Raw genomic sequence first — 11,745 nt, 5'->3', positions numbered from 1 at the left:
TTAAGAACATGAGATATTAGAGCTAGAAGAGACCTAAAAGATCATTTAGTCTGACCCACTTATTTTATAGAAGAGGAAATGGATCTCAAATAGGGGAAGTAACTTTTCCTAGGGTAAACCACTAGCTAGTGGCAAATATGGGATCATCTAGTGGTAATTGTACCTGATGAGTGTCCTGAGAGATGTTGGGGAATTAGGACCCACTGCTTAGTGAATGTGCTTTAGGTAAACTGAACAAGACTGACAAATAGATGTATGTGAGTGAGAATGGTCAGAACTAGGGAGGCCCCAAATTTTTGTAAAGGAGATGCCTGCAAGTCCATTGCAAAATTGTCTGAAGCCAAATAATAGCATCTTTGGGAACCAGATATTTGAAATGCTTTCCTTTCTCTGGAGAACAGAGACTTGGGTTAGATCTAAAAGGGCCAGGTCACCTGCATAATAGAGGTTTGATTTCAGCTTGCAGCCAGAGGAGAGAAGCAGGGGTTTTTTCCTTTGGAGAGTAAGAAGGAAGTCCTTCTTCTGGACTGGGCTGAGACTTTGTCAGGACCTAGCAACAGAGATTGGTCTGGCAGCCCTCTGAGGTGAGAGAAGGAGGAAGATCAAGGCCCAGTGAAGGCAGTGAAGGCTTGCTGGAACCTAAGTTGTTCTAAGAAAACTCTACTTGGTTTGAATCTTAGAGAAGGACCAGAAGCCATGAAAGGGTTTAAGATGTCAAGGAGTCTGGAGGAGACTGGACAACCCATGAATAAGAATAAAGGACTTTATGTACTCAAGGAGACGGGAGCATCTGGAGGGACTGAGCATTGAATTGTCTTGAATCCTCATGGGTATTTATCTGTGAAATAGGCATAGGATAATCCTGCTTACCTGCCAGGGAGTTTGGCCAAAAATTAATATATATATATTTTTTAAACTAAGATACTTTGGACAGATTACATTATGTGTGTCTTCCTTTTAAATTAAATCACGGCTTCAAAGGCACAAATTGCCAGTAAGTGATGCTATGGATAGTTGGATGATAACTTCTCGTTATTTCAATTTGTTCAGAATTTGAGCAGAGAAACAATTTTTTTTTTTTGACAGTAATGAGCATTGTCAATGAGGAGGATGTAGTAGGTGTAAGATTTTTGGCTGTCAGTACAGTTTTTAACTTTTTTACAGTTTTCATTTACAAGCTTAGAACTTATGGAATAGACCAGGGTACAGCCACGTAATTAGCCATCATGAATCTAAGCGAGCCCAATTGTGTCATTGACAGACATAGGATAGAGGGGTCTTAGAAGAACGAAAAGGGGCGTCTTGGGAAAAGAAAAAGAGAAGAAATAATTAACTATGTCTAGATTAGGCTTGAGGTTAGCATCCAGAAGTAGTTCTGGCCACTTGTTGATGATGTCCCTTCAGTAAGGTTTAAGCTAGATATTAGATAAAGTTCTCCAGTTCTACCTTTATTCTCAGCTTTCATTTCCTTTTTACAACAACCACTCCACCTACATAGACATGGTATTATTGTTTGGTGAGAGAAGCATAAATATCAGCAATGAACTAAGGTATTGGGCTTCAAATCCCACCTCAGACACAATAAGCTGCTGTTTTGATCCCAAGCAAATGCTTTAATTTTTAGAACTTAGTAATTTTGAGTAAAATTAGAGGCTTTGTATTGTTTCAAGTGTTAAGCTTGAATGTTAATGATTGCTCTTTACTTAATATATTATCTTGTACACTATTACTATGTTATAGGTGACATGTCCATGGTCATACAGAGGCAGTTAGGCTTTAAATTCAGTCCTCTCTCTCTGCTCTCCCCTGGCTTCCCATGACCTCCTCTTGCTCTGCTTCTTGGATAGCAAAGGGCAGCACAGAGTGAAGTTGCAGTGACATACTGGATTGATCCTCTTGGCATCTGGCTTTAGCCTCAGAGTCTTTCACTTATTACTACTATTGTTATGATCTTACAGGAGGATGCCTTATACAAGTGAATACACCAAGATTTGAAGCTAGCTGAGATCCTGAAGATCATTTAATTCCACTCCTATATTCTAAAATTGAGGAAACTAGTTTCCTTCCTAGAAGTTGTGCCTTTACCAAATTTAGGTTAGCTGTAATCAGAAAGTCTGTTTCACTTCTCTTGTGAGAGAATGACTCATAAGAATGCCCTGTCATGTGAAGCCGCCTTATCCAGTATTCAAGGGTTTTGCCTTATCCAGGACTCAAGGGTTCTGGTTGAATTGCCTACTTTTATGAGGGTGTGAAAGTTTTTTTTTTTTAATATTTTCATTTTTTGTAGTAAGTTTACTCATTTTTAATACACATTGCTTTATGAATCATGTTGGGAGAGAAAAATCAGAGCAAAAGAGAAAAACCATGGAAGACATAAAAAAAAAAAAAGCCAACAGAAAAAAGAAGTGAACATAGCGTGTGTTGATTTACATTAAGTCTCCTTAGTTCCTTTTTTGAATGCAGATGGCATTTCCTATCCAAAATTTATTGAGATTGCTTTAAATCACTGAAACTGCTGAGAAGAACCAAGCCTTTTATAGTTGATCATCCCACATTTTTGGTGTTACTGTGTATAATGTATTCCTGGTTCTGCTTGTTTTGCTCAGCATTGGCACATGTAAATCTTTCCAGGCCTTTCAATAATCAGCTTGTTCATCTTTTTTTATAGAACAGTAATATTCCATTACCTTCATATATCATAGCTTGTTCAGCCATTTCCCAGCTGATGGGCATCCGTGGGTGTGGAAGTTCTGATGAACTTTCTTCCCACTGCTTCTTGGTTTGGCAGATCCCATCCTGTTATTCCTTCCTGGAGTTTAAAGTCATCTTTTATCCAAAGAGATTCTTACTCTGCTACTTACTTATCAAGTAATTAGTGTTTTCTGGATTTAGAGTATTCTGCTGGGTATTGATGAACAAGATAATACATTGGAGGAGAAACAGCAGTGTGGTGGAAAGACTACCTGATCTGAACTCAGGGAACCAGGCTTTGAATCCTCGTGTGGTCAGTGATCAGCTTTTGTGACCTCTGTGATCTGATGAGTCCACTAAGTTTCTCAGGGCTTGGGTTTTCTTTTATACTCAGTGATGGGGCAAAGTTTTCTTGAAGATCTGTTCAATTCAATAGATACTTATTAAACACAACGTGCAAGAAATTGTTGGGTGCTGAGAATCCAAACATCATGATAGCATTTGTAGAGCAACAGTAGCCAGCATTTATATGGTGCTTTAAAGTTTGTAAACACATGTCTTCTTATCCTCACAACAACTCTGGGAGGGTAGGTGGTGTTATTGATACCCATTTCACAGATGAAGCAAGTGAGGCAAACAGAGGTTGTGACTTGTACAAAGTCACACAACTAGTAAGTGTCTGAGGTTGGATCAAACCCAGATCTTCTTAACTCCAAGTAATAAGCTGCATCCATCATGCCACTTAGCTGCCCCAAAGCTGCCGAAGGATATAGTCCTTGTACTTAAAGGGGCTTCAGATCCCCCGAAGGGAAATGACATGTGTGCCAACGAATAAGAGGGAGAGAGCCATTCACAGCGGGGGGTCAGGAAAGGATTCTCAGAGCAGCTGGCACCTTCTCCTTGGTCTTATTCTCTGTGGAGTTGGTCATGGTGTCGTCTCTTGCTCCTGGAGCATCTGGTTCAGGTCCTTAGTGATATGTGTACATTGACGACTCTGTCTCCATGTTCTGTTGAAAAAGGTTAAAAATTCAGAGAACCTAAGATGGAGAGTATCTTCCAGGACCTTGAGCACAGTGCCTGGCACATAGTAGATGCTTAATATTTATTGAGTTGAATTTATTCAATGCAAATTCCTTGTGAATAGAGTTTGTTTTATTCCTTGTATTTATGTTCCCAGCACATAGTGCTTAATAAATATTTGCCAGTTGATTCTTGCCATAGGGGAATGACTTGTGCAAATGCTTGGAGGTGGGAAATCTTATGCTAAGATTGAGGAACATCTGTAGTAATATAGTAATCCAATTTAAAAGGATTGAAAGTAACATGAGATAAAGCTAGAAAGGTTGGCTGGAGACAGATTGTGGAAGACCCTTGAACATTAGATTGAAGGGATTGTTCATTCTAATTAACAGAGAGATACTGAAGGTTTTTGAGCTGGGAAAGTGTAGCAATCTAGTTAGAGCTTGATTTTAAGATTATGTTGACAGTTTTGTGAAGAATGGACTGGAGATGGAGAATGGATTGTTAGACTATTAACAGTAGTTAAGGTGAGAGGTGATGGAAGCTTGATCTAAGATAATCATGTGAGTGGACAGAAGGAAATGCATATGAGAGTTGTGGAGACAGAATTGACAATTTAGCAACTGGTTGAATGTAGGGGATGAGGGGGAGGCAGAATCTAGGATTCTGAAATTCTGAATCTTGGTGATTACCATGGGTAATGGTTCTCTCAACAGAAACAGAGCTGGGCTGATGATAACATTTTGAATATTATGTTGAAGTAGAGGTGCCCATGGGACATTCAAGTGGAGCCTCATTCAGAGCTATCATGTAGCTCCAGTGAGTCTGGAGCTCAGGACATAAATGAGGCTAGATATATTGATTTGGCAGTCATTTGTATAAAGATGATAATTAAACTCATGGGACCTGATGAGATCACTGAGGTATAGACGGCATTGAGTGATAAGAAGGTACTTAACTCTTCAGGAAAAAACCTTGGGATACTCATGTTTAGGGAGTGAGAAATGGATGATGAACCTACATCTGGAAAATATATCTTACTTCCTGAAAAGGAACTTCCATCTTCACGGACAAGAAGCAAGAGAGCAGCATCGGAGAGCTAAAGGAAGATATCAGGTCCAGGAAGGGGGCAGAAGTGCTCATCTGGGTTAAATACTAGAGAGATCAAGGAAATTGAGTGTTGAGGGGAAAAAAAAATTGGATTTAGGGACTAACGGATTGTTGGCAATCTTTTTTGTCCAATTTTTGTCCAATGGTAGAATCAGAAGCCCAATTCTAAAGGCTTGAGAAGGGAGAGGGTGGCAAGAAAAAAGAAACAGCAAGAATAAACAGTTCTTTTGAGGGGCTTCATAGTTGTGAGGAGGAGAAAAATTGACTTACAGCTGAGATCCTACGGTCCTGCTTCTCTACACACATATGGCTAGTTAACTGTCAGAACTGAAGGTCAGAACCAAGAGCAATGCATGGAAATGGCAAAGAGTCACATTGAAGCTTGGTGTCTGGAAGAGCCTTCCCAATGATGAGAGCAATCTCAAAATGGGATGGGCCGCCTTAGGAGGCACAGGGTTCCTCCTTGGAAATCCAGGTAGAATCTGCCCAGCCACTTGGTGTACATGTGATCATGAAAAGCCCAGTTGTGTCTAAGGACTAGATGGCTGCTGGGAACCCTCTCTTGGATTCTGCGGCTTCCAGGTCAGAACTAACTGCTCCAAGCCTCCTTTGATGTTCCCCCAATTGGGGGGGATCTCTCCCTCCTCAGAACTCTTAAGCTAATTTATACCTTACATATAGCACCCAGACTATAGAAAATTCTTTTTAAGTACCAGGTATACCTAACATAAAAAAATTTTACGGCCCTCATCAAGTGACAGAAATGATCTTGTTAATCAGTTGATTGAGAAAATATGACAAAAAGCTACAACAAATTCTGAAATACTTTAAAATAAGTTTGTATTTTTAATTAATCACAACATTTACATACATTTGAAAGACAGTGATATATATGTGTGTGAAACTCTACGGAAGGTATGTTTATTTCTTATATTGAATCATGCTGCATATTTTGTTGGAGCTAAATAAAGACTGAAATGACAATATTTGGTGTGCATATGGATTTGCAGATCCCCTTGGAACAACACTGTGGCCTCTCTGTTGGAAAATACTCAGCCTAGTTGACATTCTATTTCCTTTTTTTTGAAGGTTACACTTTTCCAACCTAGTATCTCATTTCCTCATTCATCTGAAACTGAATGCTCACTCCAAAGTTACCAGTGATGGTCATGTTTGACTACCTTTAAAAAGTCATCCTCCTTGACGTCTTTGACACTGTTGATCACGTTCTCCTGGACATTTTCTCTTTCTCTCTCTCTTTTTTTTTTTTTTTTTTTTTTTTTTTTTTTTTTTAAAGTTCATGACTGCTCTCTTGTTATCTATCATTCCTCAATCTCCTTAGTTGGATCATTATCCTTGTCCCATCCTTGATGTATTTCATATGCACCAGAACTTGGTCCTAAGCTATCCACTCTCCTAGTTATCTTTTCAGCTCCCAAGGATTCAACTGTCATTTCTAGTCAGATGATGTTTCATTGAATATGTGGGATGAGAAAGAATAGAAGATGTTACTGGGGTGGTGGAAGGATGGAGATGCCTTTGATAGAAATATGGAAGTTCACAATTGGGATTGATTTTGGAGAAATATAACGGGTTCTGTTATGGGCGTGCTCAATCTGAAATATTGATGGGATATTTAGTTTGAAAATGTTCATTTAGCAGCTGGTGACTGGGGATTAGAACTCGGGAGTGGGGCTTGGGTTGAGACTATAGATCTGAGAAGTCATTTTCAGAGAGATTAAATTCTTAAAAACTACCTAAGAGAGACTATAGTGGAAAATCGGATCTCTATCCAAGCTCAGTCTCTTTCCTACGTCAGGTTTATATCATCAATCACTTATTGAACATTTCAACTGATATGTCCTATAGACATCTCCAGCTCAGGGTTCAAAATAACTCATTCCCTATCCCCCCAATTCTAATTTTCTTATTTTAGGGAAAGAAGAGTACTCCTACTCTAATTCCTTAGATTAAACCATGGAGTCACCCTCCACTCTTGCCTCTCATCATTGACATACAATTGGTTATCAAGTCTTGTTCCTACCTTTGCAATATATCTTAGAGCCATCTCCTTCCATTTACTTACAAAGCTACCATCCTATTTCAAGTCCTCATCACTTCTGGCCTAGAGCTATTTCAGTAATCTCCTATTTGGTCTGTTTCCAGTCTATTTTCCAATCTATACAGATTGGAGCACTGCACTGGACTCATCCTCAATTCAAATATGACCGTAGTCACTTCCTAGCTATGTGACCTTGGGCAAGTCACTTCCCCCCGTTTGCCCCAGTTTCCTCTAATGTAAAATGAGCTGGAGAAAGGAAAAGGAAAACCCCTCCAGTGCCTCTGCCAAGAAAACCACAAATGGAGTTAGAGTTATAAATGACTAAAAATTTACTAAATGGCAAAAATCATACTTCTGATTATATTACTCCCTTGCTCAAGAAGGTCCAATCACTCTTTCTTGCTTCTAGTATAGTGATTCCACTTTTACCATTTAGCAGCACTCTTGTCTGTCCAGACTGATCTTCCCTTTTACTTACTCTGTATTCTAGCCAAATTGAACTACTTGCTGCTGTCTCTTGTGTGTGACATTGCAACAATTTCTGCCTGCTATATGTTATGTCCTCTCCATTCCTTACAATCCCTAGCTTCCTCCAAAGCTCAGCTCAAGTGCTATGTACTCCAGGAAGGCTAGCTTTACCTTCCTAATTATTGGCACCCTCTCCCCAGAAATTACTTTGTCTTACCTTTCTTTAAGCTAAGTTTTCTCTTAGGAATTCAGCAAATAACAGCAAAAATGAACAGTTTAATATTCACCAAAAAGAATCGTGTATATAGAAGCTGAACATGTTTCAGTTTTTTTAGTGTTTTTAAAACTAACCACAACAGTAGCAATGTGCCCTGTTTGTATATCCCCTTATGAACTTTACTGTTTTCTTCTTGTGTGAGTTTTAAAGTGTTGATATTCTTTCTCTTCATCTTTTTTTCCCCCATGACTACCCTCCCCATCAATTCCTCTCTAGTAGAAACCCTTCCATATTAACAAATAAGTGTAATCAAGCAAAGTAAAGCAACACATTTGACTATTGTTTTTTCAATGTACTTTTTTTTTTTTCTTGTTCCATAAGCTTTTCCTGTTCTGTAAGCTACTTCATATTTTGAACCTCCTAGCACAATGGCTGGCATATGAATCACTGTGTGCTTAATCAATCAATGGAGCTTAAGCAATTCTTTTTAAAAAACTACAAAAATATTTGTTGTGCACTTATTGTGTGCCAAGCGTGCACATACATACATATATATACAAATATAAGCAAAAAAGGGGCAGCTAGGTGGCTCAGTGGATAGAGCACCAGCCCTGAAATCAGGAGGACCTGAGTTCAAATGTGACCTCAGACACTTAACACTTCCTAGTTGTCTGACCTTGGGTGAGTCATTTAACCCCAATTGCCTCATCAAAAAAACAAAAACAAAACAAAAATTCCAAATATAAGCAAAAAGATAGTTCTTGCCCCTCAAGGACTTAAATTTATTTTCATTTTGAATTCTCAGCCTCTCATCTCTCCATCCCACACTGAGAAAGCATGAAAAACATAAAACCCTTTACAAATATGTATATTCAAGCAAAACAAATCCCCACATGTTCTCTCTGCCTGCCTGCCTGCCTCTCTCTCCCCTTCTTTCTCTCCCTCCTCTGAGTCCATTAGCTCTTTAACTGGAGGTGTCCCTAGATTTCATCACGAGTTCTGAAGCGATTCTAAGTCTTTTGAAGCTGTAACAAATACTATTTGAGTAAAAGACCATGAATAAAGCCCCTGCCCACCCTCAAGGGCTTCTCTTGGCTCCGTTCTGCGTTCTGACGTCTGTCCACAGTCTCAGTTTCAGGGCCTTTCCAGCACTGATACGCCTGGCACGGTGGGTACTTCTGTGCATCTGTGACTGTTCCGTGGGAAGTCTGGCTGCCTTAGCGCTGCCTGTCACTGGATGGCAGCATTGTCACGTGGAAACATTGCCTGGCGTCCCGAGCTCTCAGCATTCCTGCTTAAATGTTCACAGTTGTTGAACCATGGGCACCTTTAACTTGGAGCATCAGAGGAGGACTTTTATTTACCTTTTTGCTTCCCTGCAATTTGGTCTCGGGAGCAGTGTGGGTTTGAGACCATAAATCTTTTCTTTCAACCTGGCACTTTTTTTTTTTTTTTTAAACATATGCTCTTTTGGGCCCTAGGATAGGATCAATCACAGGTAAAGGATCCGAATTTTGTCTTTTGCCTTGAACTTGCCAATGGGCATTTATTAAATACCTGTTCTGTGCCAGACACTGTGTTAAGCATTGAGCTGTGTGATCTTGAGCAAGTGCTATTTTTTATTTATTTATTTTTTTTTGGAGGGGACCTCAGTTGAAAGAGAGAGAGGGAGGGGGAAGGAGGGAGGGAAGGAGGGAAGAAAGAGGAGAAGAGGGGAAGGGGGAAAGTGAAAAGAAAAAGGCGGAGAGGAAGAGGGAAATGGAGGAAAGAGGGAGGGAGAGAAAAGGAGGAGAGGGAGAAGGGAAGGACGGGGATATATATATATACAGGGAGAGAGAGAGTGTGTGTGTTAATTGATTATATCATTTCTAAGCTCCTTTATATGTGTGTGTAATATGTGTTATATGTGTGTGTAAATATATATATATATATATATATATATATATATATATATATAATATATATATATATATATATATATATATTTAGAGAGAGAGAGAGAAAGAGAGAGTGTTAATTGATTATATCATTTCTAAGCTCCTTAGCATTGTTACTGGTGAACTTTCAACCAGTCCTGTCCTTGCTTTACCCTGGTGTAGGCTCAAGGGGAAGTAGCACAGCATGGAGATGTCCAGTAATGAATTATCCATCACTGAAGATCTTCAAATAAAGGTTGGAAGACCATTTGTCTGATATGATAGTAGGAAATGTTTTTACTTTTGTCTCTAATCTTTTGACCATATTCAAGCATGACAATAGCTTTGTGTTATTTCATTTGATCTTTACAATAGCCCTGAAACAGCCCCTCCATCTCTCTTTTCTCCCTCCCTTTCTTCCTTCCCTCCCTCCCTCTCTTGTCTCCCTCTCCTGCCTCTCCTCCCTCCCTCTCCTTCCCCTCCTCCTTCCTTTCCTCCTTCCCTCCTTCCTTCCTTCTCACCATATTGTGAAATTATGGCTCAGAAATATAGAGTGACTTGTCCAATGTCACACAACACTCCCTCCCTTCCTCCCTCCCTCCCTCCCTTCCTTCCTTCCTCCCTCCCTCCCTCCTTCCTCCCTCCCTTTCTTTCCTCCCTCCCTCCTTTTCTCTCTTCCGGTCTCCCTCTCTTCCTCCTTCCCTCCCTCCTTTCTGTCTCCCTCCTTCCTTTCCTGTCTCCCTCTCTTCTTCTCTTCCAGTCTTCCTCCCTTCTTCTCTTCCAGTCTTCCTCCCTTCTTCTCTTCCTGTCTTCCTCCTTCCTTCTCTTCCTGTCTCCCTCCCTCTTTCCCTTCCTATCTCCTTCTCTTCCTTCCTCCTTTCCTTTCTCCTTCCCTCCTTCCTTCCTTCCTTTCTTCTTCCCTCCCTCCTTTTTCTCATTTCTTCCCTCCCTCCATCCTTCCTTCTTTCCTCCCTTCTCACCATATTGTGAAATTATGGCTCAGAGATATAGAGTGACTTGTCCAGTGTCACACAACATTCCTTCTCTTTCTTCCTCCTTTCCTCCATCCCTCCTTCCCTCTCTCCCTGTGCCCCTTCCTCACTTTTCTCCTTCCCTCCCTCTCTTCCTCCCTTCTCTTCTTCCCTTCCTCCTTCCCTCCTCCCTTCCTCCTCCCTTCCGCCTTCCTTTCTTCTTCCCTCCCTCCCTCCCTCCCTTCCTTCCTTCCCACCATAGTGTGAAATTATGGCTCAGATTTATAGAGTGATCTGTCCAGTGTCACTCAACAGGAAAATGTTGGCTCAAGCCTAGAACTCTTAACTCTTAAGTCCAGTGTTCTTTTCATTACACCATGCTCTATAATTCTATGACACCCATTTGCCTTCCCAGTGATCTTGTTTTTCTTTAATCTTTCTCAGCCTCCTTGAGTTCTCCACAATCCTTACCTTGGGTTTTTTTGTGCAAACATGAATGCTAATGAGCCTTCTGTAAGATACAGGTCCATCACTTCATCTTCAAGTATGCTTGAGAGAAAATTGAGAAAATAGCGGTGGAAGATGGCATGGAAAATGACTGAATATTTCATGGAAGGGAGAACAAGTTTAATTTTTTCACTCCTCCAAGTGCCCAGTAGTGCTAATGTGCTATCTCCTAAGTGCCAGAGCTACCATTTTGAGAGTCTTAAGTCTGAAAATATTATACACAAAACCTCAACATCTCTTGTGTTAAGGGCCAACAGGTGAATGAGTATTTGAAATAGGCAATTAGTTTGGTATGAACACAACCTTAACCTTCAGAGAGCTGATAGACTGAATAGCCTCTCTTATGGGATGGATTGTTGTGAGGATCAAATGAGATAATGTTTGTAAAATTCTCAGCACAATGCCTGGTACATAGTAGGTACTATAGAAATGCGTGCTGCTCTTATTACTGTAATCTTTGAATGCTGATACAGGGAGGCCCTCACTCCTGCCCTCCTCCATCTCATAGCCAACTTTCCATACTCTTCCCACCTTGTTGTTTGTTTGCTTTTAAAATGTAGCTAATTACCATTTTCCCTTTCTGGAAGATATTTTTCTTTTAAAAATCTTAATGGAATCTTTTATTTTTAAATCACCTTCATTTCCAAATATATTCCTCCAAAAAGAATGAAAGAGCAATTCAGAAAAACCAATCAACATATCATCAATCAAGTCTGACAGTATGCAGTGTTCCACATCCAGGGGCCTTCATTTCTACAAAGGAAGGAAGGAGATGCATTTTGT

This window comes from Antechinus flavipes, chromosome 3 (genome assembly GCF_016432865.1).
Source record: "Antechinus flavipes isolate AdamAnt ecotype Samford, QLD, Australia chromosome 3, AdamAnt_v2, whole genome shotgun sequence".
Classification (NCBI taxonomy): domain Eukaryota; kingdom Metazoa; phylum Chordata; class Mammalia; order Dasyuromorphia; family Dasyuridae; genus Antechinus; species Antechinus flavipes.
The sequence above is the reverse complement of the archived record's forward strand: the minus strand, read 5'-3'. Positions refer to the sequence as shown.